Raw genomic sequence first — 25,088 nt, forward strand, 5'->3', positions numbered from 1 at the left:
AGTGTGAACTTACAGCAGGCATGCACAGCTGTCACCATCTCCAGATGTGACAGCTGTGCATGGGAGATCAGCGCAGGAACGTGGACAGGTAACTATTTTTTTTTAGTAAACTAAGAATTAAATAAAATGGTGTGTTTTATTTCAAATAAATTATTTTTTTCTGGGTGTAGTGTGTTTTTTCTTTTTAACACTTTGTAGGTTAGTAATGGGGGTGTCTTATAGACGCCCATCATTACTAACCTGGGCTTCATGGCAGCTGGCGCTGACATGAACCCCAGCCCTATTACCCCCTGCCACCGCACCAGGGCAGCGTGGAAGAGCAAGGCTAAGCGCCAGAATTGGCGCATCCTATGGATGCACCATTTCTGGAGCGGCTGACGGCTGGTGTTTCTAGCCTGGGAGGGGGCCAATATTCATGGCACCCTTCCTGGGCTATTAATATCAGCCCCCAGCTGTCTGCCTAGCCTTTGCTAGCTATTAAAATAGGGGGGACCCCACGTCATTTTTTTTGGGGGGTCCCCCATTTTAATAGCTAGTAAAGGCTAGGTATTCAGCTGGGGGCTGATATTAGTAGTCTGGGAAGATCCGTGGGTATTACCCCCTTCCCAGGCTTCAAACATCTTCCCCAGCCGTCTGCTTAACCTCCGCTAGAGACTAAAATTATGGGGGATCCCACGCCAATTTTTTTTTAAAATAAATCCTTTATTTTAACACTAAGTGACATTTGAGGAGTTAATAAAGATGCAGTCCCTAAATTATTATTTATTTTTTAATTAATTTTTCCCAAAAATTTTGACATGGGCTTTGCCATATTTTTGTATGCCAGCCAGGTACAGCATCCAGCTTCTATGAACGCGCCATTTTCCGGGGCGGCTGCGGACTGCAATTTGCAGCGGGTGGGGCCCAGAAAGCTTGGGCCTCCCTGCGCTGCGGATTCCAGCCCCCAGCTGCCTAGTTGTACCTGGCTGGACACAAAAATAGGGCGAAGCTCCACGTATTTTTTTTTTAAATTATTTCATGAAATTCATGAAATAATAAAGAAAAAAAGGGCTTCCCTATATTGTTGTGTCCGTCCAGGTACAAATAGGCAGCTGGTGGTTGGGGGCAGCCCGTTCCTGCCTGCTGTACCTGGCTGGACCCAAATATAGTGCTAAGCTCCACGTCAATTTTTTTTAAATTATTTCATGAAATAATTTTTTAAAAAAAGGGCTTCCCTATATTGTTGTGTCCGGCCAGGTACAAATAGGCAGCTGGTGGTTGGGGGCAGCCCGTTCCTGCCTGCTGTACCTGGCTGGACCCAAATATAGGACGAAGCTCCACGTCAATTTTTTTTAAATTATTTCATGAATTTCCTGAAATAATTTAAAAAAAATTGACGTGGGGCTTTGCACTATATTTGTGTCCAGCCAGGTACAACTAGGCAGCTGGGGGCTGGAATCCGCAGCGCAGGGAGGCCCAAGCTTTCTGGGCCCCACCCGCTGCAAATTGCAGTCCGCAGCCGCCCCGGAAAATGGCGCGTTCATAGAAGCGCCATCTTCTGGCGCTATACCCAACTCATCCAGGGCCCTGGTGCGGTGGCTCACTGGGTAATAAAGGGGTTAAGGCCAGCTTGGCATTATCAGCTGGCCCTAAGCCCGAAATTCATGGGGTCACGCCAATATTAGACATGACCACCATGAATTTCTAGTAAAGTATTTAAAAAAAACGCAACACCCAGAATAAAGTCCTTTAATTGAAATAAACACACAATTCTTTATTGTTCTAAATTAAACTATACTTACCATCACGCCCATTCCAGCTGAAGCCAACGATCTCCTGCAATAAAAGAAAAATAATAAACCAACCTCATCCTTACCTTCCCATGGATCCCACGACAGCTTCAGCTCTGCTACATCGAGATGACAGGCTGGACCGCAGCAGAACGCTGCCATCCAGCCTGTCATCCCGCAGACACTGAGAAGCGCAGGCATGCTTGCCCTCCTCAGTGTCTCTCTGTGATGGCATAAAGATGAGCCGAGTTCATGTCCAATGAACTCAGCTCACCTCATGCACGTCACTGACAGCGTGGGAAAATTCTCCTGCACTCAGCGCTTCAGCGTGAGAATTCTCCCACGCTGTCAGTGACATACATGAAGTGAGCTGAGTTCATTGGACATGAGCTCACCTCATGCACGTCACTGACAGCGTGGGGAAATTCTCACGCTGAAGCGCTGAGTGCAGGAGAATTTTCCCACGCTGTCAGTGACGTGCATGAGGTGAGGTCATGTCCAATGAACTCGGCTCACCTCATGCACGTCACTGACAGCGTGGGAAAATTCTCCTGCACTCAGCGCTTCAGCGTGAGAATTCTCCGACGCTGTCAGTGACGTGCATGAGGTGAGCCGAGTTCATTGTCGGCTCATCTGGATGCCGTCACAGAAAGACACTGAGGAGCGCAAGCATGCCTGCGCTTCTCAGTGTCTGTGGGATGACAGGCTGGATGGCAGCGTTCTGCTGCGGTCCAGCCTGTCATCTCAATGTAGCAGAGCTGGAGCCGTCGTGGGAACCATGGAAAGGTAAGGATGAGGTTGCTTTATTATTTTTCTTTTATTGCAGGAGATCGTTGGCTTCAGCTGGAATGGGCGTGACGGTAAGTATGGTTTAATTTAGAACAATAAAGAATTGTGTGTTTATTTCAATTAAAGGACTTTATTCTGGGTGTTTGTGTTTTTTTTAACTTTGACTATGGGGTTAGTAATGGGGGTGTCTTATAGACGCCTCTCCATTACTAACCTGGGCTTGATGTCAGCTGGCATTATAAGCTGACATCAACCCCATCCCTATTACCCCACTGCCACCGCTACAGGGCAGTGGGAAGAGCGAGGCTAAGTGCCAGAATTGGCGCATCCTATGGATGCTCCATTTCTGGGGCGGCTGACGGCTGGTGTTTCTAGCCTGGGAGGGGGCCAATATTCATGGCTCCCTTCCTGGGCTATTAATATCAGCCCCCAGTTGTCTGCCTAGCCTTTGCTAGCTATTAAAATAGGGGGGACCCCACGTCATTTTTTTTGGGGGGTCCCCCATTTTAATAGCTAGTAAAGGCTAAGTATTCCGCTGGGGGCTGATATTAGTAGCCTGGGAAGCTCCGTGGGTATTACCCCCTTCCCAGGCTTCAAACATCTGCCCCAGCTGTTTGCTTAACCTCCGCTAGAGACTAAAATTAAGGGGAACCCCACGCCAATTTTTTTTTAAATAAATCCTTTATTTTAACACTAAATGACAAGTACAGTAATCAACACTATCACTGTACTTCATATACAGTACAGACCAAAAGTTTGGACACACCTTCTCATTTAAAGGTTTTTCTGTATTTTCATGACTATGAAAATTGTACATTCACACTGAAGGCATCAAAACTATGAATTAACACATGTGGAATTATATACTTAACAAAAAAGTGTGAAACAACTGAAAATATGTCTTATATTCTAGGTTCTTCAAAGTAGCAATTTTTTGCTTTGATGACTGCTTTGCACACTCTTAACATTCTCTTGATGAGCTTCAAGAGGTAGTCACCGGAAATGGTCTTCCAGCAATCTTGAAGGAGGTCCCAGAGATGCTTAGCACTTGTTGACCCTTTTGCCTTCACTCTGCGGTCCAGCTCACCCCAAACCATCTCAATTGGGTTCAGGTCTGGTGACTGTAGAGGCCAGGTCATCTGACGTAGCACCCCATCACTCTCCTTCTTGGTCAAATAGCCCTTACACAGCCTGGAGGTGTGTTTGCGGTCATTGTCCTGTTGAAAAATAAATGATGGTCCAACTAAATGCAAACCTGATGGAATAGCATGCCGCTGCAAGATGCTGTGGTAGCCATGCTGGTTCAGTATGCCTTCAGTTTTGAATAAATCCCCAACAGTGTCACCAGCAAAGCACCCCCACACCATCACACCTCCTCCTCCATGCTTCACGGTGGGAACCAGGCATGTAGAGTCCATCCGTTCACCTTTTCTGCGTCGCACAAAGACACGGTGGTTGGAACCAAAGATCTCAAATTTGGACTCATCAGACCAAAGCACAGATTTTCACTGGTCTAATGTCCATTCCTTGTGTTCTTTAGCCCAAACAAGTCTCTTCTGCTTGCTGCCTGTCCTTAGCAGTGTTTTCCTAGCAGCTATTTTACCATGAAGGCCTGCTGCACAAAGTCTCCTCTTAACAGTTGTTGAAGAGATGTGTCTGCTGCTTGAACTCTGTGTGGCATTGACCTGGTCTCTAATCTGAGCTGCTGTTAACCTGCGTTTCTGAGGCTGGTGACTCGGATAAACTTATCTTCAGAAGCAGAGGTGATTCTTGGTCTTCCTTTCCTGGGGCGGTCCTCATGTGAGCCAGTTTCTTTGTAGCACTTGATGGTTTTGCAACTGCACTTGGGGACACTTTCAAAGTTTTCCCAATTTTTCGGACTGACTGACCTTCATTTCTTAAAGTAATGATGGCCACTCGTTTTTCTTTACTTAGCTGCTTTTTTCTTGCCATTATACAAATTCTAACAGTCTATTCAGTAGGACTATCAGCTGTGTATCCACCAGACTTCTGCACAACACAACTGATGGTCCCAACCCCATTTATAAGGCAAGAAATCCCACTTATTAAACCTGACAGGGCACACCTGTGAAGTGAAAACCATTTCCGGTGTCTACCTCTTGAAGCTCATCAAGAGAATGCCAAGAGTGTGCAAAGCAGTCATCAAAGCAAAAGGTGGCTACTTTGAAGAACCTAGAATATAAGACATATTTTCAGCTGTTTCACACTTTTTTGTTAAGTATATAATTCCACATGTGTTAATTCATAGTTTTGATGCCTTCAGTGTGAATGTACAATTTTCATAGTCAACAAAATACAGAAAAATCTTTAAATGAAAAGGTGTGTCCAAACTTTTGGTCTGTACTGTATATGTGACTGACATGTTTCTATCTATCTAATCTATGTATGATTCTCTATTCCTTCTATTCTAAATTGTCGGGTACAGCTGCTGAATTGCCGGCCGGCTTTTTTAAAGAGACGGTGCATGAAAACACTATTATTTTTTTAAATAAATCCTTTACACTAAATGACAAGTACAGTAACCAACACTGTCACTGTGCTTCATATATATGTGACTGACATGTTTCTATCTATCTAATCTATGTGTGAAGCTCTATTCTGTCTGTTATAAATTGTCGGGTACAGATGCTGAATTGCCGGACGGCTTTTTTAAAGAGACAGTGCATGAAAACACTATTATTTTTTTAAATAAATCCTTTACACTAAATGACAAGTACAGTAAGCAACACTGTCGCTGTACTTCATATATATGTGACTGACATGTTTCTATCTATCTAATCTATGTGTGAAGCTCTATTCTTTCTGTTGTAAATTGTCGGCTACCGGTGTATGCGCTGATGAATTGCGGCTTTTCGCATAATACATTCTACATTATTCTTAGTTGTTTTACTTCATGTAGAATTAACCTACAAGGAAAGAAAGGGTTTATTTTCATTCCGATATTAGTGTCCTATTGACTTGAATTGGTTTCCGGTATCGGAATCGGCGATATCCGATACTTTTTGAGTATCGGTCCGATCCAATCCGATACGATATTTCCTGATATCGGAAGGTATCGCTCAACACTAATCACCACTGAATATATGCAGCTGGATTAGTCCTCAGAAGGACTGTTGGTTCAGTTGGATATATATGTTGTGGAATACCTATACTAACTATGAAGAAGCAAGTCTCTCCCTGACGCAGCAGCCCACATCCAACATGGCTACAGCATTACAGTGCATGACAGGCAATCCCTGCATGTTCATTGGCTCTCTAAAGAGTGCCAAACATGCAGGGAGGGGATCCGAGTTCCCACCCGAGAAACTCCGAAATACTCGCCAAGCTCGTCGAGCACAGTGATGCTCGGGCGAGTGCTGAGCAGTGGCGAGCACGTTCACTCATCACTAGTGATTATGCATGTACATCATCTATTCACTGAAATCTCTATCAAGTTGAAGGGGAATCCAGTTGTGGAAACCCATTATGTGAACTTTTATAAGGGTTTACAAGAACATAAAACGGCTTAGACTGGATAAATAAAATAAAAATAAAACTCAGCATCCTCTTTTACTTCATGGTGCTGTCTGAACAAAGTGGAGATGGTAGGAAAAGTCAGCTCAGTGCAGTGAACCTTAGCCACTGATTGGATGAGCAGGCAATTCTGCCAACAATTTCCTACGTGTTGAGAAAGGACAAGGAAGCAAAACCAGAGAGCCCATTCTTACTCTGTTCTGCCAGATTCAGAGCCCATTGGGATATCTCTTTGCATAATACATTGTAGTACAAAGGGATTGCAGTGTAACGCATCAGTGATAAAGTTCCCTAGTGTTGAACTAAGAGGAAATAAAAATTTGAAAAAAATAACATGTTTAAAATATAAAAAAAAGTAAAAAAAAGTTTTACCTTTTAAAGATGCTTTCCTACGTGAAAAAATAAAACGTACACTTAGGCTAATCAGTATCGCCGTGTCCATAGTGACCCAAACAATTAAATTACTGCATTGCATAACCAGCACAGTAATTTCCATATGACAGAATTGTGTCTTTACTTGTAAATATACTTTATGATGGTACAAAAAAAACCTACAGCTCGTGCTTACAAAGCTCCAGAGATATAAAAATGTTGTGTCTTTGAATGCAGCAATGCATAAAATGTTATTTTTAATAATTAAAAGGGGTCTCTGGTCTTAAGCTACAAGTCTGCTGTTGCTCTATGTTACTGCAGACTTGTGAATCCACACATCGTGTGCACTCTGCATTGTGAGGGTTCTCTAAGGCTGGCGCAGGGAGTTGGCATTCAAGTCAGTGCAAGTATGCGATTTGCATACTTCCGGCCACATTCCAACTAGACTGTTTTCGGCCTCATTGAATACACTTGTATTGACTGAGGCCACGCCATCTATTCTGCACATGACCGCACGTATGCAAATCAAATACTTGCGGGCACGCCCACACCCCTCCCGCTACTGGCACGAAAGAATCCTCACAGAGCACGTGATATGAGGATTCATAAGTCTGCACTCACATAGAGTGAATGCAGACTTGTTGATTAAGACCGGGCAAACCCTTTAAATAGTTATATAAAATAATATTAATTTTGTTTTTATGTAATCATACTGATTCACAGAATAAAGTTAAAGGAGTTTTCCAGTCTTCAGCTGAATTTCTGCAGTCTTGCGGCCACATGAGAACCACTCGAGAAGATAGCAGAGTGAAATATTGTTCATTGCACACAGTCAGGATTCAGCAATCTGCAATCACATAAAGTGCAAAATTTTACATTAAGTCCGGAAAACCTCTTTAATAAGTCACGGTAAATTCTGATAAAAAAAAATAGATAAATAATAAATTATGTAATTGCAATTTTTTGTTAAGCTCAGAATAAAATGCGCTCAAAAATTCATGTGTACCTCAAAATCATATTAATGAAAACATCAATTCATGGTAAAAAACTAGCCCACACACCCTTTTGCTATCAAAAAGATAAAAAAAAGTTATGACCTCCAAAATATAGCAACTCAAAAATATTTTTTTCTTGCAAAAAGTACTAAACATTTCTTTGTACAAAAGTAGTGAAAAAAACCTATGTAAATTCAGTAGGTGGGTAAGCATTCTGACTAAGTTAACATAAGGAATGAAGACTATTTACAGTAGAAAGCTGCTGTTGCTTCATTTTGCAATAAGAAAGAAAATGTGAAAAAAAATATACACTACCGTTCAAAAGTTTTGGGTCACCCAGACAATTTTGTGTTTTCCATGAAAACTCATACTTTTATTTATCAAATGAGTTGCAAAATGAATCGAAAATATAGTCCAGACATTGACAAGGCTAGAAATAATGATTTTTATTAGAAAGAATCATTTTCTCCTTCAAACTTTGCTTTCGTCAAAGAATGCTCCTTATGCAGCAATTACAGCATTGCAGGCCTTTGGCATTCTAGCTGTTAATTTGCTGAGGTAATCTTGAAAAATTTCTCCCCATGCTTCCTGAAGCCCCTCTCACAAGTTGGATTGGCTTGATGGGCACTTTTTACGTACCATACGGTCAAGCTGCTCCCACAACAGCTCAATGGGTTTGAGATCTGATGACAGCGTTGGCCATTCCATTACAGATAGAGCACCAGCTGCCTGCTTCTTCCCTAAATAGTTCATGCATAATTTGGAGGTGTGCTTTGGGTTATTGTCCTGTTGTAGGATGAATTTGGCTCCAATCAAGCGCTGTCCACAGGGTATGGCATGGCGTTGCAAAATGGAGTGATAGCCTTCCTTATTCAAAATCCCATTTACCTTGTACAAATCTCCCACTTTACCAGCACCAAGGCAACATCAGACCATCACATTACCTCCACCATGCTTGACAGATGGCGTCAGGCACTCTTCCAGCATCTTTTCAGTTGTTCTGCATCTCACAAATGTTCTTCTGTGTGATCCAAACACCTCAAACTTTGATTCGTCTGTCCATAAAACTTGTTTCCAATCTTCCTCTGTCCAATGTCTGTGTTCTTTTGCCAATAGTAATCTTTTCCTTTTATTAACCAGTCTCAGATATGGCTTTTTCTTTGCCACTTTGCCCTGAAGGCCAGCATCCCGGAGTCGCCTCTTCACTGTAGACATTGACACTGGCGTTTTGCGTGTACTATTTAATGAAGCTGCCAGTTGAGGTGCTGTGAGGCGTCGATTTCTCAAACTAGAAACTCTAATGAATTTGTCTTGCTGCTCAGTTGTGCAGCGGGGCCTCCCACTTCTCTTTCTACTCTGGTTAGAGCCTGTTTGTTCTCTCCTCTGAAGGGAGTAGTACACACCGTTGTAGGAAACCTTCAGTTTCTTGGCAATTTCTCGCATGGAATAGCCTTCGTTTCTAAGAACAAGTATAGACTGTCAGGTTTCACATGAAAGTTCTCTTTTTCCATTTGCCATTTTGAGAGTTTCATAGAACAAACAAATGTAATGCTCCAGATTCTCAACTAGCTCAAAGGAATGTCAATTTTATAGCTTCTCAAATCAGCCAAACCATTTTCAGCTGGGCTAACATACTTGTGCAAGGGTTTTCTAGGGTTTTCTAAACATCCATTAGCCTTCTTACACATTTGGCAAACACAATGTACCATTAAAACACTGGAGTGATGGTTGTTGGAAATGGGCCTCTATACACCTATGTAGATATTGCAATAAAAACAAGACGTTTGCAGCTAGAATAGTCATTTACCACATAAACAATGTATAGAGTGTATTTCTGATTCATTTAATGTTAGCTTCATTGAAAAAAAATGTGCTTTTCTTTCAAAAATATTGAAATTTCTAAATGACCCCAAACTTTTGTACATTAGTGTATATGTATTTTATTGCAAAGATGTCCGTAGCCTTTATGTTTCAGCTAAACATTTTAATTGCATGGTTTTCTTCCTTGAGTTTTGAACATTTTTACATTTTTTTAATACTATGGGATTATGCTTCGAGTATTGTTTTACTGCAGTTTAGCACATCATCGAAAAGCCATGTGTATTAAGAGGCTCTTCTACCTTTAAGAAGTGGATTTTTGATCATACGCCCTTTAATTATACTGATCTCCACTGCCAACAAAGCCAACTGCTTGTTATTCTGGACCAGAAATGACTCACTGGAAAAATATTCCAGTTTAAACAAGATCACAAATCTGAGTACCTTAAATGACTTATAAATGTTCCAGCACAAAGCATAGGGATGAAAACACATGTAAGAAATGCAAATGCATCATTCATTTATTAATGCATATATTGAAAAATTGAATAAGCATAACATGTTACATAATCTATCAAAATCATTTGCACATATGTAATCATTTCTGAAAGCATCGCTAGTGTGATTTTCTAGCTGGAAATACTGTAGCTAACATATGGTTTAAGCTTTCTATTGAAGGTATATGATGGGAGTTTTTTCCCAAATATACAATATTGTGCAAAAGTTTTAGGCAGGTGTATAAAAAATTATCAAAATAAGAATGTTTTAAAAATATATACATGTTAATAGTTTATTTGTATCAATTAAAATGCAAAGTGAATGAAATAGAAATTGAATTCAAATCAACATTTGATGTGATCACTAGTGATAAGCGAACTTGCTCGCCACTGCTTGGTACTCGCCCGAGGGTCTCACTGCTCGAGATGCTCGGCGCTCTGTGAGTATTTCCTGGTTGCTCGGGCGGGAGCTCGGGTCCCCTTCCTACATGTTTGGCGCTCTTTAGAGAGCCAATGAACATGCAGGGATTGCCTGCCACACACTGCAATGCCGTAGCCATGATGGTTGTGGCATTACAGTGATTGGCTGGCCACACAGCATCATCAGGTATATATAAAACCGGGCGCCGCCATGCTCGTCACAGTCTACCCCGGAATCAGGCAGAGTAGGGAGAGGTGCTGCTGCGTCAGGGAGAGATTTGCTTGTTTAGAACTATTATAGGTATTCCACAACATATATCTATAATATCCATTTGAACTAACAGTCCTGAGGACTAATCGAGCTGCATATAATCAGTGGTGATAGCAGGAATTAGGCAGGCAGTGTATGTGGCAGACTGCAGTTCATATAGCAAGAGGGTCCATTGAACGTCCTGTTAGTCTAGGTATTCCACAACATATATATATATATATATATATATATGTATCTATATATATATATATATATATATATATATATATATACAGTACAGACCAAAAGTTTGGACACACCTTCTCATTTAAAGATTTTTCTGCATTTTCATGACTATGAAAATTGTACATTCACACTGAAGGCATCAAAACTATTAATTAACACATGTGGAATTGTATAGTTAACAAAAAAGTGTGAAACAACTGAAAATATGTCTTATATTCTAGGTTCTTCAAAGTAGCCACCTTTTGCTTTGATGACTGCTTTGCACACTCTTGGCATTCTCTTGATGAGCTTCAAGAGGTAGTCACCGGAAATGGTTTTCCCTTCACAGGTGTGCCCTGTCAGGTTTAATAAGTGGGATTTCTTGCCTTATAAATGAGGTTGGGACCATCAGTTGTGTTGTGCAGAAGTCTGGTGGAATCACAGCTGATAGTCCTACTGAATAGACTTTTAGAATTTGTATAATGGCAAGAAAAAAGCAGCTAAGTAAAGAAAAACAAGTGGCCATCATTACTTTAAGAAATGAAGGTCAGTCAGTGTGAAAAATTGGGAAAACTTTGAAAGTGTCCCCAAGTGCGGTTGCAAAAACCATCAAGCGCTACAAAGAAATTGGCTCACATGAGGACCGCCCCAGGAAAGGAAGACCAAGAGTCACCTCTGCTTCTGAGGATGAGTTTATCCGAGTCACCAGCCTCAGAAATCGCAGGTTAACAGCAGCTCAGATTAGAGACCAGGTCAATGCCACACAGGGTTCTAGCAGCAGACACATCTCTTCAACAACTTTTAAGAGGAGACTTTGTGCAGCAGGCCTTCATGGTAAAATAGCTGCTAGGAAACCACTGCTAAGGACAGGCAACAAGCAGAAGAGACTTGTTTGGGCTAAAGAACACAAGGAATGGACATTAGACAAGTGGAAATCTGTGCTTTGGTCTGATGAGTCCAAATTTGAGATCTTTGGTTCCAACCACCGTGTCTTTGTGCAACGCAGAAAAGGTGAACGAATGGATTCTACACGCTTGGTTCCCAAGAGAATGCCAAGAGTGTGCAAAGCAGTCGTCAAAGCAAAAGGTGGCTACTTTGAAGAACCTAGAATATAAGACATATTTTCAGTTGTTTCACACTTTTTTGTTAACTATACAATTCCACATGTGTTAATTAATAGTTTTGATGCCTTCAGTGTGAATGTACAATTTTCATAGTCATGAAAATACAGAAAAATCTTTAAATGAGAAGGAGTGCCCAAGCTTTTGGTCTGTACTGTATATATATATTGTAAGGTGGCTAATGGTCTTGCAATCGATGGGAGGTATGTATCCCAGAGATGGCTGGTCTCTGGGATGTAACTAAGAGGATTAATTGGTGCAGCTGGGAGACAGGGTACGGGTTGCTAGGAGAGATGGGCGGGTCCAGCAACCCACATACCTCACCTCTGGGTGTGGTTAACAGCCAATAAAATGGAGGCTGTTTGTTTGGCACATGGTCTGTGTTTGGAAGGAGAAGGCCTCCAGTGTGTTGTTTCCAGACGGAGCTGTGTACTGTACCAGAGACTTTGTTCCAAGTACTGTTCTCCTTTGTTTTGCCTGCACTAAAGGCTGTTTATATGCACTTTTTACTTATGACGCTTTATGAAATTTAATAAACCACTGTGGACATCTAAAAGAACCTGCCTCCTGTTTGCCTCTCAATGCACCTGTGTGAGTACATCCCTACAATTGGTGGAGAATGTGGGCAGCGTTCCCAGCACAGATGTGTGACTGCTACAGGAAGGACTGCATGTCCTGGGTCAAGTCTGTTGCAAGCCAGCAAGCATCGCTAGACAAGATGGAAGACTTGCTGAAACACTTGGTCCAGTACCAACACCAGCAGCAGGAGACCAACAGGCTGTTGTTACAGCAGATCCAGCAGCGCCAGCAGAAATAACTGCAGCAGCTTCTGGCAACCATCATCCAGGGCAGGACGAGCACCCCAACCCCGAGTCCGGCTGATGACTCCCACGTCCGGAAGCCGATAAGACGGGCTTGGCAGAAAATGACCCCAGGGGATGATGTTGAGGCCTTCCTGACTGTGTTTGAAAGGGTCGCTGAGAGGGAGAAACTCCCACCAGACCAGTGGGCAGAGGTACTGGCGCCATACTTGACGGGAGAGCACCAGAAGTCGTACTATGACTTAACCTTGCAGGTCGCCAAAGAGTATGGAAAGCTAAAGTCTGAGATCCTCGCACGCTTGGGGGCGACAATGACTATCAGGGCGCAGTGGGTTCACCGCTGGACGTATCACCGGGACAAACCACCTTGCTCCCAAATGTTTGACCTGTTGCACCTGGTCCAGAAGCGGCTGCAGCCGAAATCCTCCACACCTGCGCAGATGGTAGAGTGGGTGGTGATGGACCGGTTTGTGCACTCTCTACCGAGGCCCATACGGACTTGGTTGCCCAGGGTGATCCACGGAAGGCAGATGAACTGATTAGACTGGTAGAGAGATACCAGGGGGTCGAAGGTTCTTTGGGAAGGCAGCCCACTCCATACTGGGGATCCCAGCAGGGGGCCGAGGCCCAAAAAGGGGTGGTGCGCCTAAGGTCCAAAGGGGCGGGGTAGGTGGTGCCCAAGGTCCCTATGAGTGATGTTGTTTGCTGGAGGTGCCACGGCCCAAGTCATATAGCTGCCCATTGTCCCCTGACCCCCGAGCAGATGGACTGCAACATAGGACGCCGTTGTTCTTATTATGTGTATCCGGCCTGCAGTGTGAAATGTCCACCTGGCGAGGGCCCACAAGCCTGTTCTGTGAAAGTGAACGAGCGGCAGGTAACAGCACTGCTAGACTCCGGGAGTCTGGTCACCCTTGTGAGGACCACTTTTCCCCTCCAACTGATCCCGGGGAAAAAAAGTCAGCATACGGTGCATTCATAGCGATGCAAAGGACTATCCAATGGCTAGAGTGGACATTGAAACAGCCCACGGTACTGAGTCCCACGAGGTCGGCGTCGTTCAGGACTTATTGCACCCTATCATTATAGGCCGAGACTTTTGTTTATTTTGGGATCTGTGGGGGAAGGGTTCAGGGTTCACTGGCGCGGTTGAGAAGCCAGGTAACCCTAAAGAGGTAACATCACGCCCAGAGTCAGACAGATTTCCTTTTTGTGTTCTTGTGGGGGGTGAGGAGGTAGAGTCCCCTGAGCCTGACATTCCAGAGTTACTGGTTCCGAGCGAAAATTTTGGGTCTGCACAACATAGGGACCTAACTCTGAAGGAATCTTTTAATAATGTCACTGTAATAAATGGGGTTGCTCAGGAACCGGGGGCTGACACAAGGTTTCCCCATTTTATGATGAGTGGGGAGTTATTGTACCACGTCACAAAGGTGAGGGAGGAGCGTGTGGCGCAGTTGATAGTGCCAGGCCCCTACAGACGGAATGTGTTGGACATGGCCCATTCGCATATCTTGAGGGGACATCTAGGCGTGGAAAAAATGCAGGAACGGATTATGCAAAGGTTCTGCTGGCCTGGGTGTCACTGGGAAATGCTAAAGTATTGCAGGTCCTGCCCTACATGTCACCGCCCCCACCTCTCACTTTCGAAGTCCCCTCATGCCATTGTCCATTATTGAACTGCCTTTCGAGAGAATTACCATGGACTTGGTTGGTCCCCTGGTTAAATCTGCTCATGGGCATCAATATATCTTGGTCATCCTGGACTATGCCACATGTTATCCGGAAGCAATTACCCTGAGAATCTCGTCCACAAAGAGTATAGCCCGCAGATTGGTCCATGTTTTCTCCTGGACAGGTTTACCAAAGGAGATCCTGACCGACCAGGGAACACCTTTTATGAGTAAGGTGATGAGGGAGTTATGCAAGGTCCTGCAAATCTCCCAACTGAGAACTTCAGTGTACCATCCTCAGACAGATAGCCTGGTGGAGAGGTTTAATAAAACGTTGAGGAATATGCTGAGGAAGGCCATAGAAAAGGATGGTAGAGACTGTTGTTCTCCATCCGAGAGGTTCCACAGTCATCTACGGGGTTCTCGCCATTCGAACTTCTCTATGGCCAACATCCACGAGGTCTCCTGGATATAGCCAATGAAACCTGATAAGCTGAGGTCACGCCCCACAGGAGCGTCATCGAGCACGTCGCTCTGATGCAGGAGAGGATTGCGAAGGTGATGCCCATCATAAAGGAGCATCTCCTGCAGGCACAAGAAGCTCATGCCAGAGTGAGGCAATTCAATCGGGAGACCGAGTCCTCGTACTAATACCTACGGTGGAGCGTAAGTTCTTGGCCAAGCGGCAAGGACCGTATGAGGTGGTGGAAAAAGTTGGTGAGGTGAATTACAAGCCGTACCAGATATACCACGTCAACCTCATCAAGCGGTGGCAAGACAGGGAAGCTGTGGAAGCTCCATGCTTTCTGGGCAAGCCAGAAGGTGACGTTGGAGGAGTCGCAATAGCGGAAACGCTCACAAAAGCCCAAAAGCAGCAGTGTCCGGAGTTGCTGCAGAAGAACAGGGATCTGTTCTTGGAATTGCCGGGCTGCACACGGGTCATAGAACATGAGGTTCTGATGGAGCCACATGTGTGGGTGAGCGTGAAGCCGTATAGGATACCTGAGGCCTGACTTGAGGTGATTTCCAATGAGGTGGCTCGTATGCTGAAACTTGGTGTCATTGAAGAATCCAAGAGCAGTTGGTCAAGCCCGATTGTCTTGGTCCCAAAGCCTGATGGTGAATGGATATTCTGCAATGACTATTGGAAGTTAAATGAAGTCTCCAAGTTCGATACATATCCCATACTACGTGTCGATGAGCTGATCGAGCGACTTGGGCCAGCTAGGTACGTAATCACCTTCGATTTAACAAAGGGTTGCTAGCAGATCCCCATGGCACAGGGAGCCAAGGAGAAGACTGCACCGGACAGATGCTTCCAGTATGTCTGAATGCCGTTTGGATTGCAGGGGGCCCCTGCCACCTTCCAGAGAGCCATGGATCGAATCCTGGCTCCCCATAAGAAATATGCTGCAGCAAGCCTGGACGATATTGTTATATTCAGACCAGACTGGGAGAGTCATCTGAAAAAGGTCCAGGAGGTGTTTGATGCTCTAAGGAAGGCGGGGTTTTCGATAAACCCGAAGAAATGTGCCATAGGTAAAGAAGAGGCGAGATACCTCGGTTATGTCATTTGTAGAGGCGAGAGCAAACCCTAAATCAGTAAAGTTGAGGCAATCCAAACCTGGCCGAGACCCCTTTCAAAAAAACAGGTTAGCGCCTTCCTGGGGATCGTGGGATACTACAGGAGGTTGATCCCAAACTTCGTCATGCTGGCCGCACCCCTGACTGACCTTCTTAGGGGGAAAAGAACAGCCATGGCTAAGTGGACTGCTGAGGCGGAGACGGCCTTTCAAGAGATGAAAGCGGCTCTGTGTAGGCAACCGGTCCTGGTTGCCCCTGACTTTAAGAAAGAGTTTACACTCCAGAAAGATGCCTCAGATGTCAGTTTGGGAGCAGTCCTTTCCCAGGAGATACACGGGGAGGAACATCCTTTCCTCTACCTGAGTAGAAAGCTGTCCTCCTGTGAGAAAAATTATGTGGTCATACAGAAGGAGTGCTTGGCCATAAAGTGGGCGGTGGACACGTTGCTATCTGCTAGGTCGAAAATTTAGATTGGTATGCGACCATGCCCCACTCAGATGGATAAGGAAAGCAAAGGGGGAAAATGTGAGGGTCACCCACTGGTTTTTAACCCTACAGGATTTCAACTTCCATGTAGAACATAGAGCAGGGAAGCTACATGGTAATGCTGATGCCCTCTCCAGAATCCCCTGTCTAGTGGTAGAAGGTGCCAAGCCCCATGGCTTTAGGCAGAGGGGTGAGGTATGAAAGGTGGCTAATGGTCTTGTAATTGATCCCATATTCCAGAGATTGCTGGTCTCTGGGATGTAACCCGGTGTATTTTCTCTAGTGCACGCATGCACTAAGAGGAGTAATTGGTGCAGCTGGGAGACGGGGTACGGGTTGCTAGGAGAGATGGGCGGGTCCAGCAACCCATATATCTCACCTCTGGGTGTGGTTAACAGCCTATAAAATGGAGGCTGTTTGTTTGGCACATGATCTGTGTTTGGAGGGAGAAGGCCTCCAGTGTGTTGTTTACAGACGGAGCTGTATGCTGTACCAGAGACTTTGTTCAAAGTACTGTTCTCCTTTGTTTTGCCTGCACTAAAGGCTGTTTATTTATACTTTTTACTTATGACGGTTTATGAAGTTTGATAAACTGCTGTGGACATCTAAAAGAATATGCCTCCTGTTTGCCTCTCAATGCACCTGAGTGAGTATCATCCCTACTATATATATATATATATCAGAGCTAGGCAGGCAGGCAGAGTATGTGGCAGACTGGAGTGTATAATACAGCACAAGACGCTCCATTCCAGTTGTGTCTGCTGCTGCTGCTGCTGTTACAGATATTTCTACAAATAGCCCCAGGTTTCAGGGGCCAAGGATAATTATTTTTTTATCTTAATCCTGATTATTTGGTTAAAAAGCAATCCAGAGAACATAGTTTTCTGCTACATTTGCTTGTTGCCACAGCAGAATACAGCCTGATTCTTTCCATAATATAGCGATAAAAATCCAGAAATTTGTAGTGAGCATGGAAAATATTGGCCTCCATTTAAATTTTGTTGCAGGGTGTAAGTGAAGTTATTGATACCAGGTCGCTGTGAAAAATAGTAACCTACAGGCCAGCTATTTAAAACTGTGGTTTTCCGTCACACGCATCACATATCACTGTGGTTCAAATCCAGCCATTTGTAGTGGACGTGGAAAATATTGTCTTGCATTTAAAATGGGCAAGGGAACTGGTGATGCTGGGGCATGCAGAGGACGAGGACGAGGCCGTGGGCAAGCTGAAATTGTGCCACAACAAACACCCACATCTTCTCGCTCGACCTTCCTGTACCAATTAATAGAGGACCGCAGAACATCACTATTGAACACAGAGCAGTGTGAAAAGGTTATTGGTGGATAGCAGATAATGCTTCCAGTTACTTAGCCACCACCACCACCACCCTTTCTTCCACGTGGTCAAGTCTCAGTAGCCGTGAGTCTGGACCGCATATTCCTCACCCTGATCCTCCTTCCTCCCACCGTGTCGAGTGCCCGGAGACAACTGATCCCACACTTGGACTCTTCGAAGAGCTGTTCACTTTTCCATTTATAGATCCGGGCCTCTTGCCCGGTCCACTTGAAGTGGGGCAAGAGGAGATCTCATGTAGCAATGCCCATATATGTGAGCAGTCACGGTCACATGAAGGCGACGGTGGGAAACTGTCACAAGAGGTGGATGATGATGAGACACAATTGCCAGAAGTTCAGGAGGAGGACCAGTGTACGGAAGTGCAAGATGAGGTGGTGGATGATGAAGTCACTGACCCAACCTGGCAAGGTGACATGCAGAGCAAGGACAAAAGCACACAGGGGGAGGGAGGCGTAGCACCACAACAGGCAAGAACAAGCAGTGTGGTGGCCGCAGACAGAAGGTGGGCAATCGTTCCCCGCAACATCAAACACAATGAAAGTTGCCAGTACAACTGTTAGGTCTTCCCGAGTCTGGTTGTTTTTTAAAGACTCTGCCAATAACCCCAAAAAGGCCATTTGCACCACCTGCCAGGCCAGCATCAGCAGGGGTAGCAAAACTAGCTGCCTGACTACCACCAGCATGATCAGGCACATAGCAGCAAAGCACCCGGCTAAGTGGGCCGAACCCCATGGACCAGGAACAGTGTCTGCGGGTGACACCACTGCTTGTTCCGCTATTGTGCATGCACGCTAATCCCCTGTCCATGGCGCATGGCAAGATGCCTCCCGCCCTGCACCTGTCGTTGAACACTCTTAACTAGCACCATCAGCAAGCAATATGTTCTTGTCCCAGTGCAGTATTCCCTTGTCCCTACCCCAGTCCTTGGAACACAAGAGCAAATATGCAGCTAATGCCCCACAGGCCACACTACTAAATTCACACATTTTGCAAATGCTTGCGCTCAAAATGTTGCCTTTTAGGCTCGTGGAGACGGAAGCTTTCCACAAACTGATGGCGGTGGCCAACCCTTGGTACTCGTTCCCCAGCCGCCACTATTTCTTCCCGTGTGCCGTCCCCGCATTGCACAAGCACATATCCTACAACATTAGCCGTGCCCTCAACAATGCAGTAACTGGGAAAGTCCACCAAGCCACGGACACGTGGACAAGTGCTTGTGGGCAGGGACAGTACATCTCGCTGATGGCACACTGGGTTAACATATTGGAAGCCGGTACCCAGTCGGACCTTGGGACGGAACACATCCTCCCGACACCGAGGATTGCGGTCCCTAGGTCAATTAGGGTTGCCCCCACATTCTACAGCTCCTGCACCTCCTCTTTCTCCCCTTCAGCATCCATCTCCAAAATAACCGTATCAGTCGCAAGCTGGAAGCACTGCAGCACTGCCTCAGCCAAGCGGCAACAGGCTGTGCTGAAGCTAATATGCTTAGGTGACAAACCACACAATGCTGAAGAGTTGTGGATAGCTCTGAAAGAGAAGACATATCTGTGGCTGACACCGCTGAATCTACAGCTAGGCATGGTCGTGAGTGACAATGGCTGGAACCTGGTGGCGGCTCTGAGGCAAGGCGAGCTCAAACACGTACCATGCCTGGTCCATGTGCTTAACCTCGTGGTTCAGTGGTTTCTCTAAACCTACCTGGATCTGTCGGATCTGCTTGTCAAAGTACGCCACCTGTGTGCCCATTTTAGAAAGTCAGCTACAGCTTCCGCCGCTTTCGCCATGCTTCAGCACCGTTTGCAGCTTCCGGCTCACCTACTGGCGTGTGATGTCCCCACGCGTTGGGAAGGATTTCTGAGCAGAAAAGGGCAGTTGTTGACTACCTGCATCAACAAGGCCATCGGTATTCAGGTCAAACTCCACACATAAAACCTCAGGAGTGGACATGGATGTCAGACATCCTACAAAAGTTTGAAGACTCCACCAAGATAGTTAGCAGCGATGACGCCATAATTACCATCACCATTCCACTTCTCTCTCTTCTGAAACGCTCTCTGCTCTCAATTAAAAAGAGGATGCATTGCAGGTGGAGCATGATGAGTTGGTGCAAGGAACCATACAGGGTGATTACACACAGCCCAGCGTCATCTCATCCCAACGTGGATTGGGTGACAATGAGGAAGAGAAGGAGGAGGAAGAACAGGAGCTAGTTTCTTGCTTTATAGACAGTACTACCTGCACAACTGCCATACTGTCTGTTCAGCGTGGATGACCTGAGGACAGGGAGGAGGAGTATGAGGAGGAGAGCATGGTCAGTCGTCCTCTTTGTGAGGACATGAAAATCTTGCCTCTTTGCAGTCTGGCAAAAACATTGCTGAGTGTATGTTACACTGCCTTTCCTGTGACCCTCACATTGTCAAAATTTTGGGTGACAGTCATTACTGATTGGTGACCCTTCAAGACCCATGCTACAGGGAGAATTTTATGTCTGTTTTTCCTTTGCAGGACAGGCCTAATAAAATGGGGCAGTACGAGAAGGCCCTTGTTGCGAAATTAGTGAAAAAATTCCCATCTGAAAACGCTGGTGGCAGAGGTCACAGTTCGTTGGACAACCAAGGAGTACAGGCGAGAGAGACACAAATGCAATCCAGCAGAGGCAGGGGAACACTGTCAAAGTTCTGGGACAGTTTTCTAAGACCCTCCCATCACACAGGCCCTGAGGTGGGGGGCACTCTCACAAGGAGTGCAAAGTTTCGGAAGATGGTGAGGGAGTACCTTGCCAATCGTACCAACATCCTCCGTGTTTCCCCTGTGCTTTATAAATATGGGGTGTCCAAGCTGGACACATGGCATGAACTGGCTCTCTACGCCTTGGAGATCCTGTCCTGCCCTGCTGCTAGTGTTTTGTCAAAGCAGGTTTTTAGTGCCGCCGATGGAATTATAACAGATAGGCACATTAGCCTGTCAGCTGAAAATGCTGACAGGCTGACTCATATAAAAATGAACATGGGCTGGATTGGCCCAGACTTCTCAACACCACCGAATGATAGCAGCGTAACATAAACTCAAATACAGTGTCTTTTTTTGGGGAGGTCTAACTCTATTCCCATGCACCTTTGTCTTCACACCCAGACATGGGTATATGCTTCCTGATTTTGTGTATTTGCTCTTGTCCTTCTCCTTCTCCGCATCTTCATCCTCCAACACCATATCACCACCATATGTACCATATCAACATATCTACGTCTCTTGCAATGGGCATTGGAGTTCTTCCAAATTTTTGGCAGCCGTTGCATCACTGCATAGGCAAACAGTATGGGAGACCCACTTCCTAATAATGGGAAGATTGTTTTTAGGAGGCTCTCTGACCTCTACGTCTCTTGCAAGGGGCATTGGAGTACCTCCACATTTTTGGCAGCCGTTCCTTCACTGCATAGGCAATAACAGTATAGGAGACCCACTCGTTAATAATGGGAACAACAAAGCATAGCCAGCTGATGGCTCTCTAACAATAGCGAAGGCCGACTGCTGGACCTTTAAGAATAGTAAGGGTCGCCTGATGGCCCTATAAAAATAGGCTTCATGACTTTCAGAGTCCCTCCATCATAAATGAAACAGGATGTGTCTGATGATATGTCACACACCACATGGCCAGATAAGGTTGTAAAATGTTAAAATTACATTTCCCAGTGAATGCATTTGTCTTAAAAAATAAACAAAAACAAAAAACACAGTAGGATCTTTCTTTAGTATAAAAACCAGAGTCGCCAATGTAACCTCAATGTAATCACATTGTCCAGCTCCTGCACCTCCTCCTCCAGTTTGGCCTCAATCTCCGAAAGACCACATCAGTCACAAGCTGAAAGCACTGCAGCATTGCCTTGGCCAAGCGGCAACAGGCTGTGCTGAAGATAACATGCTTAATACTTAGGTGACAAACCGCCCACCGCTGCAAAGTTGTTGGAAAGCTGTAACACAGCAGCCTGATCTGTGGCTCTCACCGTTGAAAATACAGCCAGGCATGGTCGTGTATGACAATGGGCGGAACCTCGTGACGGAGAAATGATAGCAGGAGTAGATACGGTTTCCCAAAATTCAGTCCTTTCACCGAGCTAAAAAATATGGCTGTGGTGAAATACAACTCACCAACAAGCTGTGGACTGGCTCCGTACCGTCCACGGCCTCATTCACATGACCACGTGTTTGTGGTTAGGTGGTCCTTCTTAGTGAGTGCACTAGGGACGGCATGGGTAATGTTGTGGGACCCGTGCTTGTGGAAGGCGGAAACAACACCGGGAGAAATAGTGGCGGCTGGGGACCGAGTATGGACACCCGGCCGCCGCCATGAGGTTGTGGACAGCTTCCACCTCCAGGAGCCTAAAATGGCACATTTCAAGTGCAAGCAGCTGTCAAAAATTTGACAGTATAGTTTTGCAGCCCTTGAGTAGGTGGGTGGCTGGCTGCATACTTGCGCTTGCATTCCAAGGAATGGGGTAGGGAGAACTGAACGCTGCGCTGGGACAAGGACGTGGATGGTGATTGTTGTAAGTCTGCAACAACAGGTGCATGGCGGGAGGCATCTTTGCATGCGTCAAGGATCACTTATGATGGGCACACTTTTAGACAGTGACCTGGGAGTCAGAGATGCTTCCTGGGGTCTTCCCCATGCTGTTCCCATGTCCTTTCAGCACTGTATGCATGTGTCTGATGATGTCTCACACACCACATGGCCAGATAAGGTTGTAAAATGTTAAAATGACATTTCCCAGTGAATGTCTTGTTGAAAGAAATGCAAAAGTGTAAAAATGCATCAAAAACGCTACGTGTGAACCTAGCCCAAGGTGTGGAGGAGCATTTTTGTTTTTGGTTATTTATTTTGCCTTATATACAAGTCATTACCCTTGAAAGGATGTTCTTTAACATATTTCCCAGGAAAATCCATTTTGGTTTCGTTTTTGCGTGTTTTATTGTGAGTCCGTAAAAGTGGCGTAATACCTCTGACAACGTTGTTGACAGCAGTGATCTAGGAGTCAGAATTGCTTCTAGGGGTCTTCCCCATGCTGTTACCATGTCATTTGAGCACTGTTCCCGTCGATTTGGGCAATTTTTAAGCCCTCTGCAGACCGCCGGGGGGAGCCGCCCGAAAAATGCTTGAGTTTCCCATAGACTTACATTGGGCTCGCTACTCGGACTGAGCACTCGAGCATTCCAATTTGCTAGACCCGAGCAACGAGTACCCGAGCATTTAGTGCTTGCTCTTCACTAGTGATCACCTTTTGCCTTCAAACAGCATAAATTATTTTCTTCTTGCACGCAGTGCTTGAAGGAATTTGGAAAGGAGGTTGTTCCAAACATCTTGGAGAACGAATCAAAGATCTTCCGTGGATGTTGACTTGCACAAATCCTACTGACTCTTCATGTAATCCCAGACAGACTTAATGATGTTGAGATCAGGGCTTTGTCGTAACTTCCAGGACTCCTTATTCTCATTACACTAATGATAGTTCTTAATTAATGATGAGCGAATGTGCTCTATGAGCTCGGTGCTCGGCGAGTACACTGTGTTCCAAATTATTATGCAAATAATATTTTCTCAGATTTTCCCAAATTACCTATATGAATTGCAGTCATTGTAATTTTCCAGTCAAATAACTATTAGAGTACAATTGAAAGGTTTTTGTAAAAACTGCCTATGATAACAGTATATTTTTAAAAAAATAAAAAAACTCAAACTGCACTCAAAATGCATGTTCCAAATTATTATGCACAGCAGAGTTTTCAACCTTTTCATTTTAATAAAGAACAAAAAATTGGTAATTTTTGAAATTATAAGCATTAGCAGGTTATTACAAACTGAAATCAAACAGTTTTCAACTCAAAACTTTATTCTAGGTGATGTTACATTTGCACATAGGACCCCTTGTTCGAAAGGAGCTTCTGAACTCTCTCGTCCATTGAATTTGTCAGGTTTTGGATGGTTTCTGCTTCAATTGTTTTGCATGAGGACAGAATACCCTCCCAGAGCTGTTGCTTAGATGTGAACTGCCTCCTGCCATCATAGACACTCCTTTTGATGATGCTCCAGAGGTTCTCAATGGGGTTGAGGTCAGGGGAGCATGGGTGCCACACCATAAGTTTGTCCCCTTTTATGCCCATAGCAGCCAGAGATGCAGATGTGTTATGTGCAGCATGAGACGGGGCATTATCATGCATGAAATGATCTCGATGGTCCAGATGGATGGAGTGGAGGATGGCTGGTTGATGGACACCCCATGCAAACACGGCTACGGCACTAACAAGGAGGAGGTGGAGTAATGTTTTGGGCTGAAATCATGGGGAGAGAGATTGTCGGCCATTTTAGGATCCCTGAAGGGGTAAAGATGAACTCCATAATGTATGTTGAGTTTCTCAAACAGCACTTCCTTCCATGGTTCAAGAAGAAGAACCGTGCATTCCGCACCAAGATCATTTTCATGCATGATAATGCCCAAGCTTAATATTTTTGGAAGTTGGAGTGGTTTTTTTTTTAGATTTGGCTATCTTAGGAGGATATCTGTTTGTGCAGGTAACTATTACTGTCCCAAATTATTAGGCAACTTAATAAAAAACAAATATAATCCTATCTCACTTGTTTATTTTCACCAGGTAAACCAATATCAGTGCACAAAATTTAGAAATAAACATTTCTGACATGCAAAAACCAAAATAATTAGTGATCAATATAGCCACCTTTCTTTATGATGACACTCAACAGCCTTCCATCCATAGATTCTGTCAGTAGCTTGATCTGTTTTCGATCAACATTGCGTGCAGCAGCCACCACAGCCTCCCAGACACTGTTCCGAGAGGTGTACCGTTTTCCCTCCCTGTAGATCTCACATTTTATGATGGACCATAGGTTCTCTATGGGGTTCAGATCAGGTGAACAAGGGGCCCATGCCATTATTTTTTCTTCTTTTAGACCTTTACTGGCCAGTGGAGTAGTTGGATGCATGTGATGGCGCATTGTCCTGCATGAAAATCATGTTTTTCTTGAACGATACTGACTTCTTCCTGTATTACTGCTTGAAGAAGTTGTCTTCCAGAAACTGGCAGTATGTCTGGGAGTTGAGCTTCACTCCATCCTCAACCCGAAAAGGTCCCACAAGTTCATCTTTGATGATACCAGCTCATACCAGTACCCCACCTCCAACTTGCTGGCTTCTGAGTCGGAGTGGAGCTCTCTGCCCTTTACTGATCTAGCCTCAGGCCCATCACGAGTCACTCTCATTTCATCAGTCCATAAAACCTTTGAGAAATCAGTCTAAAGATATTTCTTGAACCATTCTTGAAGTTTTATCTTATGTTTCTTGTTCAAAGGTGGTCGTTTTTCAG

General features: G+C 44.8%; 1 protein-coding gene and 1 long non-coding RNA gene across 3 annotated transcripts in view; one reads left to right on the forward strand and one right to left on the reverse strand.

The window, feature by feature from the left end:
- The window catches only part of LOC141153740 (alcohol dehydrogenase 1-like), a 225,746-nt gene that overhangs the window by 154,312 nt on the left and 46,346 nt on the right, over positions 1-25,088 (forward strand). The gene's annotated exons all lie outside the window — the stretch shown is intronic.
- The window catches only part of LOC141153757 (uncharacterized), a 69,259-nt gene continuing 49,128 nt past the window's right edge, over positions 4,958-25,088 (reverse strand). The window contains exon 3 of the long non-coding RNA XR_012247349.1: positions 4,958-7,311. This is a non-coding gene — a long non-coding RNA (uncharacterized lncRNA). The remainder of the gene's footprint in view (positions 7,312-25,088) is intronic.

This window comes from Phyllobates terribilis, unplaced genomic scaffold, assembly GCF_046119375.1.
Source record: "Phyllobates terribilis strain yellow unplaced genomic scaffold, ASM4611937v1 Scaffold_1__5_contigs__length_1240528914, whole genome shotgun sequence".
NCBI lineage: Eukaryota > Metazoa > Chordata > Amphibia > Anura > Dendrobatidae > Phyllobates > Phyllobates terribilis.